This window comes from Elephas maximus, chromosome 22 (assembly GCF_024166365.1).
Source record: "Elephas maximus indicus isolate mEleMax1 chromosome 22, mEleMax1 primary haplotype, whole genome shotgun sequence".
NCBI lineage: Eukaryota > Metazoa > Chordata > Mammalia > Proboscidea > Elephantidae > Elephas > Elephas maximus.
Genome location: NC_064840.1, coordinates 48100884 through 48119902, shown reverse-complemented (window position 1 = coordinate 48119902; position 19019 = coordinate 48100884). Strand labels below are relative to the sequence as shown.

The following is a 19019-nucleotide window of genomic DNA, read 5'->3' as shown; positions in this document are numbered from 1 at the left end:
TCTGAGATATAAAAGAAAGAAGTGAGCAGAGAGACATGGGGACCTTATACCACTAAGAATGTGGCACTGGAAGCAGAGCTCATCCTTTGGACCCAGAGTTCCTGTGTGGAGAAGCTCCTAGACCAGGAGAAGATTGATAACAAGGACCTTCCTCAGAACTGACAGAGAGAGAAAGCCTTTCCCTGGCACCCTGAATTTGGACTCCTAGCTTACTAGACTGTGAGAGAATAAACTGTTTGTTAAAGCCATCCACTTGTGGTATTTCTATTCTAGCAGCACTAGATAACTAAGACACCCAGGAAGGAAAGTAGAACTGGATACCAGTGAACACTAGTAGTATCTACCACATTTCGTTTACATGGAAACTAGAGAGTACTATATCTCAAAGAAGGAGCCCTGGTAGGGTAGTGGTTAAGTGCTCAGCTGCTAAGCGAAAGGTCAGTGGTTTGAACTCACCAGCTGCTCTGTGAGAGAAAGGTTGGGCAGTCTGCTTCCGTAAAGATTACAGCCTTGGAAGCTCCTATAGGGTTGTTATGAGTCAAAATCAACTTGATGGCAATGGGCTTGGTTTTGGTTTTTTGGTATATCTGAAAAGGAGTCCCTAGGTAGTACAAACAGTAACAGTAAAGAGTGGAGTTTAGAGTTCACCCAGAGGTGCTTCAGTAGAAAAGCCTAGGGACCTACTTCTGAAAAATCAGTCATTGAAAAGCCTATGGAGAACTGTTTTACTCATGCGGGTTGCCATGAGTTGGAGTCAACTCACTGGCAACTGGTTTTATACCTGAAAAATTATTGTTTTTTCTTACAGGGAAGTATGTGTGTGTAATCTAAGTTACCCACGAGAAACTGAGAGCGGAGACCAGCTAATAAGAGGAAAGACAAGGACTTATATTTTCACCACTTGGCAGTAGGACTCAAAAGGGGTCAGATGAAAATGCTTAAAATTTACTCTGATCTGAAGTACTCTGTGAGGTGTTTTTTCTGAGTAAACCAAACTTTGTGGAAATTTAGTGTTGGATACTGATGGGCTACATGAACCAGACCACATCTGTTGTCCATCATCTTAGAGCAGGAAAGAAGGTAGGTCTCGAGCTGGGGGAGGGAAGCTCTGTATCTTTTCTTTGGACCAAGAGCAGTGGGCCTTGGACTTTGGATAGAGGGACACTTGGAAAGGGTGGCCTAGCCTTTGCAAAATGACAGCAAGATAACGGGAGAAATATGTCCAGGGCCTAGAGGAGAGCCCTCTGAAAACCAAAACCTATAAATAAGAGCAAAAAGCCCTGATGACACAACAGTTAAGCTCTCAGCTGCTAACCAGAAGGTTGGCAGCTCGAACCCACCCAGCAGCTCTGTGGAAGAAAGACTTGGCAATCTCTTTCCATAAAGATCACAGCCAAGAAAATCCTATGGAGCCGTTCTACTCTGTAGCATATGGGGTTGCCATGAGTCAGAATCAACTCTGGGCAATGGGTTTGGCTTTGGCTTTTTTTAAAAAATCAAGCTTTTATATCAATGGCTGTATCACTTTATGCATCAAACCATTCAATATTGTCCTTTGCAAAGAGTTTTAGGCACTTCCACAACAAAAATAACCCTAATTTTGCATTGAGCCACCAGTGTTGCTTAGGGTTTTACACTGAGCACTGAGTATTATGTGCCAGCATGTACATTGACACTGTGATGGTTAAGGTTAGGTGTCAACTTGGCTAGCCCATGATTCTCAGTGGTTTGGTGGATATTATGTAATCATACTCCATTTTGTAATGTGATGTGAGCGGAGCAACCAATCAATTAAAAGGGGAGTTTCCTTGGGGGTACAGCCTACATCCAATATATATGGACGTTCCGGCAAAGGTCTCTTGCTCTTGATCCTGCATCCAATTCGTCATCCTCTGACCTCCGGTTCTTGGGATATGAGCCAGCAGCCTACTGCCTGACCTGTAGATTTTGGGATTTTCCAGCTCCCGCAGCCCCGTGAGCCAGCAGCTTACAGTCTGACCTCCCAATCTGGGGTTTGTCAGTCCCTGCAAACATGTGAGTCAGGAGAAGCCGACAGCCTGATGCCTGACCCATGGATTTGGGAATTACCACTCATTATTACCCTTTATAACTGCATGAGCCATTTCCCTGAAATAAATCTGTCTCTTTCTCTCTATACTAATTCAGGGCATGAGGTGGCAATAGAAGTACACAAAATATCACCACCACTGGATCAAATATTTGTGAGAGACAAGGCTCTGAGTGACTACATATTTGATACTTTTCTAAAATTTTGTCAGAGTGAGAAGTATAAGGAAGCTTGTTGATTTGCCCTACTTTCGTTAGACAAAATGGTGAGAGGAAGGGATGAGCTCAAAGTTTCAGAGCCACAGCTCAAGTACTACATACAAGATCTGAAAGTTGCCACTTGTGCCCTGAAAGAAAGCCTTATTTGTTGTAGTAGCAGCTGGTATTGCTGAAAACCAAACCCAGAGTCTTATCGTAAGAGTGGCTGGATTACAATGCCAATTAAATTCCCAACTTCAAATGCTATCTGAAGTTAATATGACGGCATTGATTGGGAAGAAATGGGATCCTGAATCTTGGGATGGTGACATATGGGCAGATAATCAGTAAGCTGAGGACGTTGATCCCCTAAGTCCTGTTGAATCATTCCTGCCAACACAACAACGCCTCTTACTCCCATCTGAAGAGATTATTTTGTCTTTGTCTGCTAAGCCACTGTTTTAGTTATCTAGTGCTGCCATAACAGAAATACCACAAGTGGATGGCTTTAACAAAGAGAATTTATTTCCTCACCGTAAAGTAGGCTAAAAGTCCAAATTCAAGGTGTCAGCTCCAGGGGAGGCTTTCTCTCTCTGTCAGCTCTGGAAGAAGGTCCTTGTCCTCAATCTTCCCATGGTCGAGGAGCTTCTCAGATGCAGGGACCCCAGGCCCAAAGGATACACTCTGCTCCTGGTGCTGCTTTCTTGGTAGTATGAGGTCCCCAACTCTTTGCTTGCTTCCTTTCATCTCTTGAGATAAAAGGTGGTACAGGCCACGCCCCAGGGAAAATCCTTTTACATTGGATGAGGGATGTGGCCTGAGCAAGGGTGTTACATCCCACCCTAATCCTCCTTAACCACAGGCAGAGATTATGATTTATAATACACAGGAAAACCACAAAATGGAGGACAACCACATGTGGCCTAACCAAGTTGACACATATTTTTTAATCCATTATAGCCACCCTCCCCAGTAAAACCATTACTCCTTCCAGCTGTGCCTGAAGAGTCTTTGTCTGAGATATTGCATGGGGCAGTACCTGGGTCATCATCAGAGGCAGAAGCCTCACAAGACACTGTTGAATGTCCCATGGACTCACTTCCACCACCTGTTTTTACTTTTAGCCCTACAACTAGACATAAGTCCCAGTTAGCCCCAAGAGACAAAGTACGAATTGTGACCCAAGAGGAGATATGCAACATTCCAAAAGAACTGCTTGATTTTTCTAATATGTACAAGCAGAAACCTGGGGAATATGTGTGGGAATGGCTATTAAGGGTATGGGATAATGGTGAAAGGAATATGAAGTTGGTCTAGTCTGAGTTTTTTCATATGGGCCCACTAAGCACAAATTCTTCAATCAATGTTTCAGCTTGAGAGATTAGAAAGGATCTAATGGTTTATTTGGTTTTTTCACTGATTAAATGATGAACTTCACTAAATCAAGTTGAAATGCCAGGTGTGTCTTGGTATACTGTAAAAGAAGGTATCAAAAGGCTTATGGAAATTGGCATGTTAGAGTGGATTTTTCAGGCTGAACCCACAAACTCACCCATGGAGTGCCCAGAGGACACACCTTTTACCACAATGGTGAGGAGCAAATTTATAAAGGAAGCCCCAGCATCCTTGAAGACTGCTGTGATTACTATTTTATGTAAGTCACATTTGACGGTGGGAACTGCCCTAACTGAATTAAGACATCTGACTACAGTGGGGATGATTGGACCCCATAGTGGTAGGGGCCAAGTGGTACTTGATCAACAAAGACAAGATGGGCATGGTTATTGTAATGGACAGTGAAGTCAAAGCAGGAATTGGAATAGTCTGACTTGTATGGACTTATGGCGTTGGCTGGAAACCCTGGTGGTGTAGTGGTTAAGTGCTACAGCTGCTAACCAGAAGGCTGGCAGTTCAACTCCACCAGGTGTTCCTTGGAAACTCCAGGGGGCGGTTCTACTCTGTCCTTTAGGTCACTATGAGTTGGAATCTACTCGACAGCAATCTGGTTTATGGCGTTGGCTACTTAGTTATGATGTCCCTAGGAGTGAAATAGATAGGAGTGAAATAAATATTTACTTGATCTGTACAAGTGGATGAATTCTAGGTCAAGTGAACAGCAGCCTAACTTCAATCACCAGAATAGAGAGTCATGGCCTCTCAATCAATTCCCAGACTTGAGCCAGTTTACAGACCCACAACCCCTTGAGGAAGGGTCCTCTTGAGGAAGGGCCCCACTACACTACCCAAAATTTATATTGTTAATCTTTCTCCCATCCTTCCCCAAAGGGATCTATAGCCTATTATGACAGTGACTATTCACTGGGGAAAGGAAATAATCAGACATTTTGGGGATTAGTGGACACTGGCTCTGAACTAACACTAATTCCAGGAGACCCAAAGCATCACTGTGGCCCACCAGTCAGAGTGGGGCATATGAAGGTCAGGTTATTAATGGCATCTTAGCTCAGGCTTATCTCGCAGTGGGTCCAGTGAGTCTGTGAACCCATCCTGTAGTGATTTCCCCAGTTCCAGATTGCGTAAGTGGAAGGGACATTCTCAGCAACCTACAGAACCCACACATTGGATCCTTGTCATGTGGAGTAAAGGCTATTATAGTAGGAAAAGCCAAGTAGAAGCCATTAGAACAGCTCCTACCTAGGAAAATTGTAATCCAAAAGCAATACCACAATCCTGGAGGGGTTGCAGAGATTACTGCCACCATCAGGGCCTTGAAGGATGCAGGGATGGTGATTCCCACCACATCTCCATTCAACTCACTTATTTGGCCTGTGGAAAAAACGTGGATTTTTATAGAAGCAGACTGTCACATCTTTCTCCACTTTGCAGCCAAGTGCTTTAACCACTGCACCACCAGGGCCCCTTTGTACCACCCAGGGACTCCTAAACGTAGATCACTCCACTATTTAACCTATTAGAAAACAGAGGTTCAGAATCATTGAATTGCTAAGGATTCACAGCTTGTAATTAGTAAAAAGAAGAATCTCAAAAACTCAGAGGAGAAACCAGTGCGGTCTAAACTCACCAAGGAACATTTGGTGAAAGCATGACCTAAAAATACCTTGAATAGGGAGAGGATTATGAGAAGAACTCCTTGAGCTAACACATGGATTACAGTGTGAATGTGTCTTCTTAGAGTTGTGCAGTGCACAACCTGTGAAGCCATACAGGGCATGGGCGGTAATGAGCAAATGGTCTTTGTAGAACAGGAAGTAGAAGAAGCATTTGGTGGAGTAAGAAATCCAGTGTGCTAATAGTCTGATTATTTTTAATGTTTAGATTATGTGGCTAGATGCTGATAATCCCTACAGTGGAAGGAGCTCTGGAATAGGAAACCTGTCGTCTCTTGCTTTGCCCACAATCAATTGTGAGTCCCTGGGTAAGTCCCTCCAACTCTCTGGGCTTCAATTTGTTCATCTATAGACGGAAAGAGTTGAACTGCGTGGCTCTAACTTTTTTTTTAATGCTTATCAAAAGGTCAAAAATATTTTTCTCCCTGCTCTCCTTGCTGAAAGAATGAGGGACTTAGGAAGGGCTCTTTTCCCGTTTACCCTAAGTACCAAAACCACCTGAGGCTGTCAAGTTGATTCGGACTTATGGTGACCCCATGTGTTACATTGTATAACTGCCCCACAGGTATTCTTGGAGGTAATCTTTACAGAGGCAGATCACCAGCCTTTCTTCCACGGTGCCACTTGGTGGGTGGGAACCGCCAACCTTTAGGTCAGTAGTCACGCGCAAACTGTTTACACCCAGGGGCCTTAGACCCTAAGTACCACAGCCCATTAACACAACTACAGCTCTATCCTCTGAAGTGTGCTGGGGGATGAAGTGTCAACACGATGGTATTTTTAAATTTTTTTAAAGTATATAGGCTTTCAAGACAGGATGGGATAGACTAACTCTTTTCTTCTCTAAGTAGCCAAAGCAGCAGGGCTAAATGCTTCACATTTCTCTTATCCCATCATTTCCTTCAGAGGGCAGTTTTCTGCTGACGCTTCCCAGCCTCTCCTTGGACTCTAACATGACAGACACTCTTCTAGGCTTGCTCTGCATACTCCACAGCCCTTTACAGCCCCCCCTCCCCACCCCGTAGCTGCAAAACTAAGTATTGTTAAACTGAATTAATATGTAAAGATAATTTTTGCCATTTTACAGTTGGGGGCAAGTAAGGCAAAGAATAGGGGAGTGACTTTACTGGCGTGCAAAATAAAGACTAGGTTTGCTAACAGAACAAGAAGTTTCCATTTTACACTCCTCTGTGCTAATCATGTGACAACTATGACAGTCGCTTGCGGGAGGAGGGATGTTCAGGCTTCTCCAGGGCCACCAGATGGGTTTGGAAGCCGAGTAAAGAGGGGAATTTTACTCTCCACATGGAATCCGCATTTACCACCATTTGCTTACAACAAGAAACATTAAACAATTTTCCACATTTCCTCTGAATGAATGGGGCTCCCCAGGAAAACCCTAAAGGGAAGTGTTTGAAAGCGGTGGCAGAGGAATTTGACTATGAGGAGTGTGTGCCAGTTCGTTCTGTTTGTTTATTAATAGGTTCAGTGTCGCCAGCTCCGGGGGGAATGGCCTTTTGAATAGCTGGCAGGGAAAAGTATTCAAGGGCTCTGCTTGATGGAAATAGGTAATAACAGGAAGGGAAAGGAAGCAAAATACCTTCAGAACAGATTGGAGAGCTGGTCCTCTGGAATGAAAACAAGCTGCAGCTAATTTGACCAAGTTACTGCTGGGGCTTCTGTAGAGCTGAACATGAGGCTGAGTCATGCAGGAAGTGGGAGACTTTGCTTCTTAGGCGCTTCATTCATAATTTACACACATTATTGTCATATGCTGTCGAGTCGATTCTGACTCATAGCGACCCTATATACCCACAGTATGTAGTATAAGGAAGGAGCCCGGGTGGCACAATGGTTAAGCACTTGGCTAGTGAAGGAAAGGTTAGCAGTTTGAACCCACCCTATGGATCTGTGGAGAAGGACCTGGTGACCTACTTCCATAAAGATCACAACCAAGAAAACCCTATGGGACAGTTCTACTTTGTCACATGGGGTCACTATGAGTCAGAATTGACTCGACTGCACCCAACATATAGAATAAGGAGTCTAAGGAGCCCTGGTGGTATAGTGGTTAAGAGCTCGGCTGCTAACCAAAAGTTGGGCAGTTCAAATCCACCAGCTGCTCCTTGGAAACCCTATGGGGCAATTGTAGTCCGTCCTATAGGGTCACTATGAGTCAGAATCAACTTGATGGCAACAGGTTTGGTTTGGTCAATAGGTGGTGCAAACAGTTAAAGTGCTTGGCTAACAAAAAGATTGAAGGTTGGAGCCCCTCCAGAGGTGCCTTGGAAGAAAGGCCTGGCCATCTACTTTGGAAGAATTGGCCACTGAAAACTCCATGGAGCACAGTTCTTCTCTGGCACACATGGGGTTGCCATAAGTCGGAGTTGATGTGATGGTAACTTTTTATTATTATTATTTTTTAATATAGTATATCTCATCCTTTGAGATAAGTCTACATTTAAAATCTAGCCTATTTCAAAAGGCAACTCATTAAAGCTGGGGTGTGTATATAATCTGTTCAGAGGTTGTTGAGGCTGACTCTGGATTAATAAATACGTGAGAAATACATGCTTTTCTTTGCAAGCCATCATCTAAAGGCAGTACACAGCAATGTCTCTCTCCTCAAGGAACATTCATTTGGTCATCTGGTCAATAAATGTTTATTTAAGTGTGTGCCAGGCCCGGTGCTATGCTGAGGGTTTGAAGCCACGTCAGTTTTGTGCCTTGCTCTCAAAGAGGCTGGTGGAAAAGAGAGAAAATAGATAACCACAAAACAAAGTGATGTGACATGCATGGTACAGATTTGTACAAGGTCTTAAGAAAGAGTTGCTGTCATGGATTGAATTGTGTCCCCCAAAAATATGTGCATCAATTTGTCTATGCCATTATTCCCAGTATTGTGTGATTGTCCACCATTTTGTCATCTGATGTGATTTTCCTATGTTTGTAAATCCTACCTCTATGATGTTGACGAGATGGAATTAGCGGCAGTTATAGGGTCGCTATGAGTTGAAATCAACTCGAAGGCACTGGGTTTGGTTTTTTTTTTTTGGTTTATGTTAATCAGGCAGGACTCGATCTACGAGATTGGATTGTGTCTTAAGCCAATCTCTTTTGAGATATAAAAGAGAGAAGCAAGCAGAGAGACATGGGACCTCACACCACCAAGAAAGCAGTGCCTGGAGCAGAGTGCGTCCTTTGGACCCGAGGTTCCTACACAGAGAAGCTCCTAGACTAAGGGAAGATTGATGACAAGGACCTTCCTCCAGAGCTGACAGGGAGAGAAATCCTTCTACTGTAGCCAACTCCCTGAATTTGGATTTCTAGCCTACTGGACTGTGAGAGAATAAACTTCTGTTTGTTGAGTCATCCACTTGTGGTATTTCTCTTATAGCAACCCTAGATAACTAAGACAGGTGCCTATCCCAGGCTGGGTAGGATGGAAGGGGCAGGGGCATGGCAAAGGTTGCCTGGAAGATGTGGCTCCTGGAGGAGAATCAGGAGTTAGTTGGCAGGTCCCCTTCTCCCTCCAATAACAAGTATGAATTTTAAGTATTTTAGGACTGACTGAAATTGTCAGCAAATTTGTGTACTGTATGTACTGCATCTGGCTTTCTCTGGAGAGGATATATAACTTTCATCAGATTCTTAAAGGTGCTCAAGACCCCCCCTTCCTCAATTAGCTATTTAGATTAATTGCACACTACTTTTAAATATAGTACCAGTATCCAAGTAGTAGATATTCCATTTCCCCATATTCCCCGTAATATATATATGGGGAAATGGAATATCTATTAATTGGGTATATATGGGGAAATGGAATATCTATTAATATATATATATACAAATACACACAATATATATTATATATGTAATAGCTAATATAATATCTATTTATATATGTACATATTAATATATATATATACACATATGCATGTACACACACACACATATATGCAGCCCTGGGGGCACAGTGATTAAGTGCTACGGCTGTTAACCAAAATGTCAGCAGTTCGAATCCACCAGCCATTCCTTGGAAACCCTATGGGGCAGTTCTACTCTGTCCTATAGGGTTGCAGTGAGTTGGAATTGACTCAACGGCAACGGGTTTGGTTTGCTTTGTTTATATATATATATATATATATATATATATAAAAATCCACTGTTGGTGAGTTGATTCCAACTTAGAATGACCCTATATATGGAGCCTTGGTGGCACAGTGTTTAAGAGCTCAGCTCTTAACCAAGAAAATTCAGCAGTTCATATCCACCAGCTGCTCCTTGGAGACCCTATAGGGCAGTTGTACTCTGTCCTGTAAGGTTGATAAGAGTTGGAATTGACTCAATGACAATGGATATATATATATACACATATACATTTACATATATGTATTTTTTTTTTATACATGGCACTACAGCAATTATCTGTGTAAAGTCTTTGTGCACACACGTGATTATTAAAGTCTTAGAAGAGTTACTGCTTCATCAAAGAATGTGAATGTTTTAAAGACTCATGCTACATATTGCCAAAATTCCCTCTCTAAATTTGTGCAGATCTACACTTCTATCAAGGATCCCTGGTGGCGTAACAGTTAAGTAGCTCAGCTGCTAGCTGAAAGGTTGGCAGTTTGAATCCATGCAGTGGATCATTGAGAGAAAGACCTAGTGATCTGCTCATGTAAAGAGTATCAAAACCCCAAAACCTGTTGCCATTGAGTTGATTCCGACTCATAGTGACCCTATAGGACAGAGTAGAACTGCCCTCTAGAGTTTTCAAGGAGCATCTGGTGGATTCGAACTGCCGACCTTTTGGTTAGCAGTCATAGCACTTAACCACTACACCACCACCATTTCCCCATAAAGATTACAGCCTAGAAAATGCTATGGGGGAGTTCTACTCTATCACGTGGGTTCACTATGGGTGGAAATGGACTCAACAGCACCCAGCAACCACAGCATAATTCTACAGCAGTGGGGGAGTACCATTTCCCTAAACTGTTGCCTGTTCTATTTTCATTACCTTTCAGTTAAGAAATATTTTAAACTTAAAGTACAGGAAAAAATAGGCACTTGTGAACTTAAGTACCCTGATTTAACAGATAATAATAATTTGCCAGTGTTTCAGATCTTTTCTTTTAATAAAGAATATGTGATAGACATAGCAGAAGCCAACTGCCCGAACTTCCCCATCCCACTCATCTCCTTCTCTCTCCCAGTATTTTGTAAAAGATGTACATCCTTCCTGTGCTTATTTTTATACTTTTACTACTTACAGATATCCAAACAACACATGGTAATGTTTGTGTTTTAAAAATACACCTATTTAATGGTATCATACTGAACATATTGTTGTTAGGTGCTATCAAGTTGGTTCCCACTCAAAGTGACCTTATGTACAATGGAACGAAACACTGCCCCGTCCTGTGCCAGCCTCACAATCCTTGTTATGCTTGAGCCCATTGTTGTAGCTACTGTGTCAGTCCCTCTCATTGAGGGTCTTTTGTCTTTTTTGCTCTACTTTACCAAGCATGATGTCCTTCTCCAGGAACTAGGCCCTCCTGATAACACATCCAAAGTATGCGAGACAAAGTCTTGCCATTCTCGCTTCTAATGAGCATTCTGGTTGTGCTTCTTCCAACACACATTTCTTTGTTCTTCTGGCAGTCCATGGTATATTCAATATACTTTGGCAACATTACCATTCAAATGCATAAGTTCTTCTTCAGTCTTCCTTATTCATTGTCCAGCTTTCACATGCATATGCGGTGATTGAAAATACCATGGCTTGGGGCAGGTGCACCTGTTGTTTGTTTCTTGACTTTAAACCATGCAGTATCCCCTTATTCTGTTCAAACAACTGCATCTTGGTGTAAGTACAGATTCCTTGTGATCACAACTAAGTGTTCTGGAATTCCCATTCTTTGCAATGTTATCCATAGTTTGTTACAATCCACACAGTCGAATACCTTTGCATAGTCAATAAGTCAATAGAACACGGGTAAACGTCCAGCATTCTCTGCTTTTCAGCCATAATTCATTTGACATCAGCAATGATATCCCTGTTTCCGCGTCCTCTTCTGAATCTGGCTTGAATTTCTGGCAGTTCCGTGTTGATATGCTGCTGCAGCCACCTTCGAATGATCTTCGGCAAAATTTTACTTGTGTGTGATATTAATGATATTGTTCTGTAATTTCCACATTCTGTTGGATCACCTTTCTGGACAGAGTTATTTTAATTTTCTTTAAACTTTTATTTATATCACCTTATTTTGTGTTTTCTTTGACTCTTTTTTTTCTCTTTTCCTACCATCTCTTCAACTGAACAGTTTTTGTCAGTCCCCCTTTCTTTATACGGGTTTAGAAATTATACAGATAACTGTATCCTTTTAGGCATTACCCTTACAATTTTAAAAACAACTTTATTGAGATATAATTTACACATCATACAATGTACCCATTCAAAGTGTCCAATTCAATGGCTTTTAGTATATTTACAGAATTGTGCAATCATCAGAGTCTAAATTTAGAACACTTGTATCACTACCAAAAGAAACCCTGTACCCATTATCAGTCACTCTCCATTCTTCCCTCCCCTCAGCCCCTGGCAACAACTAATCCAATTTGTCTTTACAGATTTGTTTATTCTGGCGATTTCATGTAAATGGAATCATGTAATATGTGATCTTTTGTAACTGGCTTCTTTAACTTAGCGTAGTGTTTTCGAGGCTCAACCATGTTGTAGCATGTATCCATGCTTCACTTCTTTTATGGCTGAATAATAATCTGTTGTACAGATGTTGTTATTATTTGTTGTTAGGTGCCATTGAGTCAGCTTTGACTCATAGCGACCCTATGTACAACAAAATGAAACATTGCCCATTCCTGCGCCGTACTTAAAATCTTTGGTATGTTTGAGCCCACTGTTGCAGCTATCTCATTAAGGGTCTTCCTCTTTTTTGATGACCCTCTACTTTACGAAGCATGATGTCCTTCTCCAGGAACTGGGCCCTCCTGATAATACGTCCAAAGTATGTGAGACAAAGCCTCGCAATCCTCGTTCTAAGGAGCGTTCTGGCTGTACTCCTTCCAAGACAGGTTTTTTTTTTTTCTTCTGGCAGTCCATAGTCTATCCAATATTCTTCATCAGTACCGTAATTCAAAGGGTCAATTCTTCTTTGATCTTCCTTATTCATTTTGCAAGTTTCAAATGCATATGAGGCAATTGAAAATACCATGGCTTGGGTTGGGGGTGTCTTAGTCCTCAAGGTGGCATCTTTGTTTTTTAACACTTTAAAGAGGTCTTTTGCAGCAGATTTGCCCAATACAATATGTTGTTTGATTTCTTGACTGCTGCTTCTGTGGGCGTTGATTATGGATCCAAGTAAATTGAAATCCTTGACAACATCAATCTTTTCTCTGTTTATAGTGATATTGCTTATTGGTCCAGTTGTGAGGATTTTTGTTTTCTTTATGTTGAGGCATAATCCATAATGAAGTCTGCAGTCTTTGATTTTCATCAGTGCTTCAAGTCCCCTTCACTTTCAGCAAGCAAGGTTGTATCATCTGCATATTGCAGGTTATTAATGAGTCTTTCTTCAATCCTGATGCCGAGTTGTTTTTCATATAGTCCAACTTCTCGGATTATTTTCTCAGCATACAGATTGAATAAGTGTGGTGAAAGGATACAGCCCTGATGCACACTAAATACCCCTTTGTTCTGCTCAAATGACTGCCTCACGGTCTATGTACAGGTTCCTCATGAGCACAATGAAATTGTATGGATAAACTACATTTATTTATCCATTCAACAGTTGACGGACGTTTGAGTTGTTTCTATTTTGGGGCTACTATGAATAATGCTGCTATAAGCATGCAGGTACGTTTCTCTTGGGTATATTCCTAGGAGTAGAATTGCTGGATCATATGGTAACTCTATGATTAACTTTTAGAGGAACCACTAAATTGTTTTCTACAGCAGCAGCCCCATTTCACATTCCCACCAGCAAAATATGAGGATTCCAATTTCTCCACATCCTCATTAACACTTGTGATTTTATATATATACATATACATACATACATACATATACACGGAAAGAAAGAGAGACAGAGACATCCTAATTGGTGTCTTATTGTAGGTTTAATTTCTGTTTCCCTAATGGCTAATAACGTTGAGCTTTTTTTCATGTGCTTTTTGGTCATTGTTTATCTTCCCTGGAAAAACGTCTCTTTAGATCCTTTGCCCATTCTTATATTGGGTTACTTATCCTTTTATTATTAAGCTGTAGCAGCTCTCTCTTTTTTTAAATTAGCTTTTTTTTCCTTGCTATTATAAACAACACTGTCATAAACATCTCTGTGCATGAACGCTTTATATAGTTCAGAAGGGACTCTTTATATGTTCTGTATACAAGTCCTTTATCAGATATATGATTTGCAAATATTTTCTCGCATTCCATGGGTTGATATATTCCACTTGCTTTATGGTATTATTTGTATCACAAAAGTTTTTAATTTTGATGAAGTCCAATTTATCTTTTTCTTTTGTCATTTGTGCTTTTGGTGTCATGTCTAAGAGTCTTTACCTAACCCAAGGTCTCAAAGATTTACTCCTGTATTTCATTCTAAGAGTTCTATAGTTTTGGCTCTTACATTTAGACCTATTATCCATTTTGAGTTAAATTTTGAGTGTGGTGTTAGGTAATGTAGAGATCCAGTTGTTCATTTTGACTTAAGAAAATCTTAGGTTTATCATTTTACCTACTGTCCTTCAGAATAATCAGGTATCATAAACTGCTTTGACTCTGATTGTTCTTCCCTCTTTTCTGGTAGTAAGGCCTGGTATTTAACTTCCACCTTGTTTTTGATGCTCACAAAATTCTTACCTTTAATGCTTAGTGTCTTTGCTCACCATTGTTTCTTGTCTCCTAGTCTTCCCTTCTTGATGACTTTATGGGACACAGTAGGGCTGCCCTGAGGGTTTCCTAGGCTGTCATCTTTACAAGAGCAGATCACTAGGTCTTTTCTCCTGTGGAGCAGCTGGTGAGTTGGAACCGACCGCTTTTTAGTTAGCAACCTAGTGCTTAACTGCTGCACCGCCAGGGCTCCTTAAAAAAAGTGTCAGTAGTTGACCCTGACTCAGTATAAAAGTTTAATTACTATTTCACTTTGAAGATACTCCATTATCATTTGGCTTCTAATATTGCTGCTGAATGGTGAATCTAATTTGTCTTTGATTTTAGATAACTTTAATTTTTTTTTTTAACTCTAAACTTTCACTATAAGTATCTTAGTGTGGATTTATTTTCATTTATTCTTTTTGGGGCTCATTGTGTTTTGTGAAAACAGAAGCAGTTAGAAGAGAACTTCCCCAAGCTCTTCCCAACCTGTCCATCCACTACATCGCTATCCATGTACACCATATTTTTTTTTGTTATCTTCGAAGAACCGTCCATGTTCCTGAGTAAAGCCCACCCCTCAACTGTGCTCTAGATGTCATCCGTTCTTGCCTACTCATAGACACCATTCCAGCAACTCTCCCGTCTTTATCCTACATCATCAGCTTACACCTTTCTACTGGAGTTCCCTATTAGCAATATGTTTTTATTTATCCCATCTTGAAAAACAAAACAAAAACTTTCTCTTGACTGCACTTCCCCTCCAGCTGGTACCCCATTCTCCTCTCTGCCTTTCCAGAAAAACTCTTTGAAACACTTGTCAATATTCTTTGACAAAATTATTCTCCCATTCTTCTTTGTACATATTCTAATCAGGAGGTCAGTAATGACCTCCATGTTGTTAAATTTAATGGCCATTTCCCAGTTCTCATCACACTTGACCCACTTGACCCTTTGGCACAGTTAATCCTTGTTTCTGGTTGAATGCCATCCTTCACTGGGTTCTCAGGACATCACACTCTCCTTGCTTTCTTCCTACTTCACTGAAAGCTCCTTCTACTTATTATTGTACTTCTGTGTACCTTGGTCTACTTATTGGTCTACTTATCATCATCTCCTCAACTATTTAACTTTGAAGTGCCCCAGGACATTTTCTCTTTTCTGTTTGCATTTACTCCGTTAGTCATGTCACCCAGTCTCATGGTCTTAAATATCATCTATAGTAGGTTTTTTTTTTTTTTTTAGTAGGGTCAGCAAACTACACTCTAAGCTATAGTCATGAGCTAAGGATGGTTTTTACAGAATATTCAAGAGAGATCATATGTGGCTGCAAAGACAAAGATAGCTGGCTCCTTTCAGAAAAAGTATGCTGATCTCTGATTTATAGTATGGTATGGCTCCCAAATTTGTATCTGTGGCCTGGACCTCTCCCCTGAATTCCAGGTGAGTTTATTCACCCACTCACTGGATATCTACACATGAATGTATCATATGCATCTCAAACTTAACATATCTAAAAAGAGCTTTTGTGTTCTGGCAGCCACCCTCCGTGTCTGCTTATGCTGGTCTTCTTTATCATAGTTCATGGCAACAATCTTTCCAGTTGCTCAGGCTAAACTGTGAGCATCATGCTTGACTATTCTCTTCCATTTGTAGCCCACACCCAATCCATCAGCAAATCATGCTTAAAATATATCCAAATTCCAACCACTTTTACTACTTTTACCTTGGTCCAGGCCATCAGCATCTCTCACCTGGTTATTACTACAGCCTCCTAACTGATTCCCTTGCTTACCTTCAGGCCATTCTCAACACTGTGGCCGTGTTAAAACGTAAATCGGGTCACGTCATTCCTGTGCTCGAAACCCTCAGATGGCTTTTCATCTCATTCCAAGTGAAAACTAAGCTTTTACACTGACCTACCGGGCCTCACACAATCTGGCCCCTGGTATCTTCCTGACTTCTCATTCACTTCATGCCAGTCTCAGAGGTTTCATTTATGGTCCTCAAATACATCAGGACTGTTCTTGACTTGGAGCCTTTGCGTTTGTCATCCCTCTGCCTGAGACATTCTTCCCCAAGGTATTTTCATGATTCACTTCCTCAAATCCTCAGGTCATAATCACATGTTAATTTTTTTGTGCCTTCCATAACCAGCCAGTTTAAAATTGCTACCTCCCTAAGAATTTTATCCCCATTCCTTGTTTTATTTTTCTCCATAGAAATTACCACTACCAAACATATGGTAAATTATATTATTGTTCACAATTATTAATTTCCTCCTCTTTAAGAGGATTGTAAATACCCACCCTTGCCATGCTCGTTACTAGTATAATAAACTCTTCATACCATTGTCAGTTTTGGGCATATGACTTGTTTTTAACAATAGAATGTGAGCAGGCATAACATATGTCACATCTAAGCTGAAGCTTCAAATACAATAGCATAATTGTCTTGTAGTCTTGTATATTGCCCTTTCCCACTACAAATCATATCATAGTTAGGGGCTTCTCCTTCTGCCTGTGTCTTGGAATGAGAAGATACATGCAGTAAATCCAGTCAGCCCACATCTTGGAGCAGAGTTGTAGATAACCTGAAGCACTTATGTGACATGAGCAAGAAATACATGTCATTGTAAACCACTGAGATGTTGGGGTCATTTGTTACCACAGCAAAAAACTGACCAATACGTACAATATGTATTGTATTTTGCAGCTGCCATCAGTCTATCAGTGGGAGCTTGTGTGTTGCTGTGATGATGAACAGGTTTCAGCAGAGCTTGCGGACTAAAACAAACTAAGAAGAAAGGCCTGTCGAGCTACTTCTGAAAACTCAGCCAACGAATACCCTATGAATCACAATGGGCTGATCTGCAACCAATTATGGGGATTGTGCAGGATCAGAAAGCATTTTGTTCCATTGTGCATAGGGTCATAATGGGTCAGTGCCAACTTGATGCATATTGTACTTAGAAAAAAATCTCTTTTTTCCTCTAGAAAGTGTATGCCATTCAAGCAAGACTTTTGTCTGCTTTGTTCATTGTTCTTTTTTCTGGCACTTAAAATAGTTCCTGGCACATGGTAGAGCTTCATGAATATATGTGGTATGAATGAATATATTCTGGAAAATTCTTAGCCATTTTTTCTTTAACAATTGCCTCTCCCTAGTCTACCTTGGCACAGGACCAGGCAGTATTTCATTCCGTTGTACATAGGGTCACTATGAGTCAGAGCTGACTCAACGACACCTAAGAAAAAGTCTGCCTATTCTCTTTGCCTGGAACTCCTATTAAATGTATGTTGGACTTTCTCATTCCATCTTCCCTATCTCATAATCACTTTTATATTTTCCATTTTTTTAAATCTCCATACTTTGTTCTGGGTAATTATCATAGAACTCTCTTCCAACTCTTCAATTCTCTTTTTATCTGGGACTTATCTGCTGTTGAATTCACTCTTTGAAGTTTTATTCCAATGACTATATATATTTTTAGTTCTAGAAGTTCTATTTTATTGTCTTTTCAAATCTTTCAGTTCTGTTTTTATAATGTCCTGTTCTTTCTATTCATTTCAATTATTTCACTCTTTAATCTTTTAACAGTCTTAAACATAGTTTATATTCTTCAGTTGATGATTCTATTATCTGAAGTTTTGAGGAGTGGTAATCCTACACCTTTTTGAGTCTGTTGATTATTGCTTATAGAGTATTATTTTCTTTTGTGTTTTTTTAATATTTTTGGAAGTTTATCTACAGTGAGGATTTTTTTTTTTTTAATTCTTACAAGAGCCACATATGCTTTTTTTTTTTTTTTAAATCATTGACTTGGAATTTCTTTCACAAACAGAGTAATGCAAATCTGTATTCCATGCCTGCATAGGGCATTGACTTGAGGTTTCACTCTTTTAGGAGACTTTTTTCCGCTAGAAACCTAGTCATAGATAATAATGAATTTTCTTCTCTAGGCTACTGAGTGAAATTTTAAAGTCCCCTCTTCACTGAAGAGGTTGTTGTTGTTAGGTGCCGTTGAGTTGGTCCTGACTTAGAGTGACCCTATGATACAACCAAATGAAACGCTGCCTGGTCCTGTGCCATTCCCACAATCGTTGCTATGTTTGAGCCCATTGTTACAGGTACTGTGTCAGTCTATCTTGTTCAGGGTCTTTTTCTTTTTTGCTGACCCTCCACTCTGCCAAGCATGATGCCTTCTCTAGGGACTGTTCCCTCCTGATAAGACGTCCAAAGTATGTGGGATGAAGTCTCACCATCTTTGCTTTCAAGGAGCACTCTAGCTGTACTTTTTCCAAGACAAACTTGTTTGTTCTTCTAGCAGCCCATTGTATATTCGGTATTCTTCGCCAACATCATGATTCAAAGGCATCAGTTCTTCTTTGGTCTTTCTTATTCATTGTCCAGCTTTCATATGCATATAAAGTGATTGAAAATGTCATGGCTCGGGTCAGGCGTACCTTAGTCCTCAAAGTGACATCTTTGCTTTTTGACACTTGAAAGAGGCCTTCTGCAGATTTGCCCAATGCAGTACGTCATTTGATTTCTTGACTTCTTCTTTCATTAAAAAACCCATTGCTGTCAAGCTGATTCTGACTCATGGGACAGAGTAGAATTGCCCCATAGGGTTTCCAGGGAGTAGCTGGTGGATTTGAACTGCCGACTTTTTGGTTAGCAGCTATAGCCCTTAACTACCATGCCACCAGCTGCTTCCATAGCCTTTTTTTTTTTTTTTAATTAACTCCATAGCCTTTTAAAAT

At 40.7% G+C, this 19019-nt stretch overlaps 1 long non-coding RNA gene across 1 annotated transcript in view; it reads left to right on the top strand.

Annotated features, from left to right (window-relative positions):
• Nucleotides 1-17169: 17169 nt before the first annotated feature.
• The window catches only part of LOC126065837 (uncharacterized), a 203798-nt gene continuing 201948 nt past the window's right edge, over nt 17170-19019 (top strand). The window contains exon 1 of the long non-coding RNA XR_007514939.1: nt 17170-17193. This is a non-coding gene — a long non-coding RNA (uncharacterized LOC126065837). The remainder of the gene's footprint in view (nt 17194-19019) is intronic.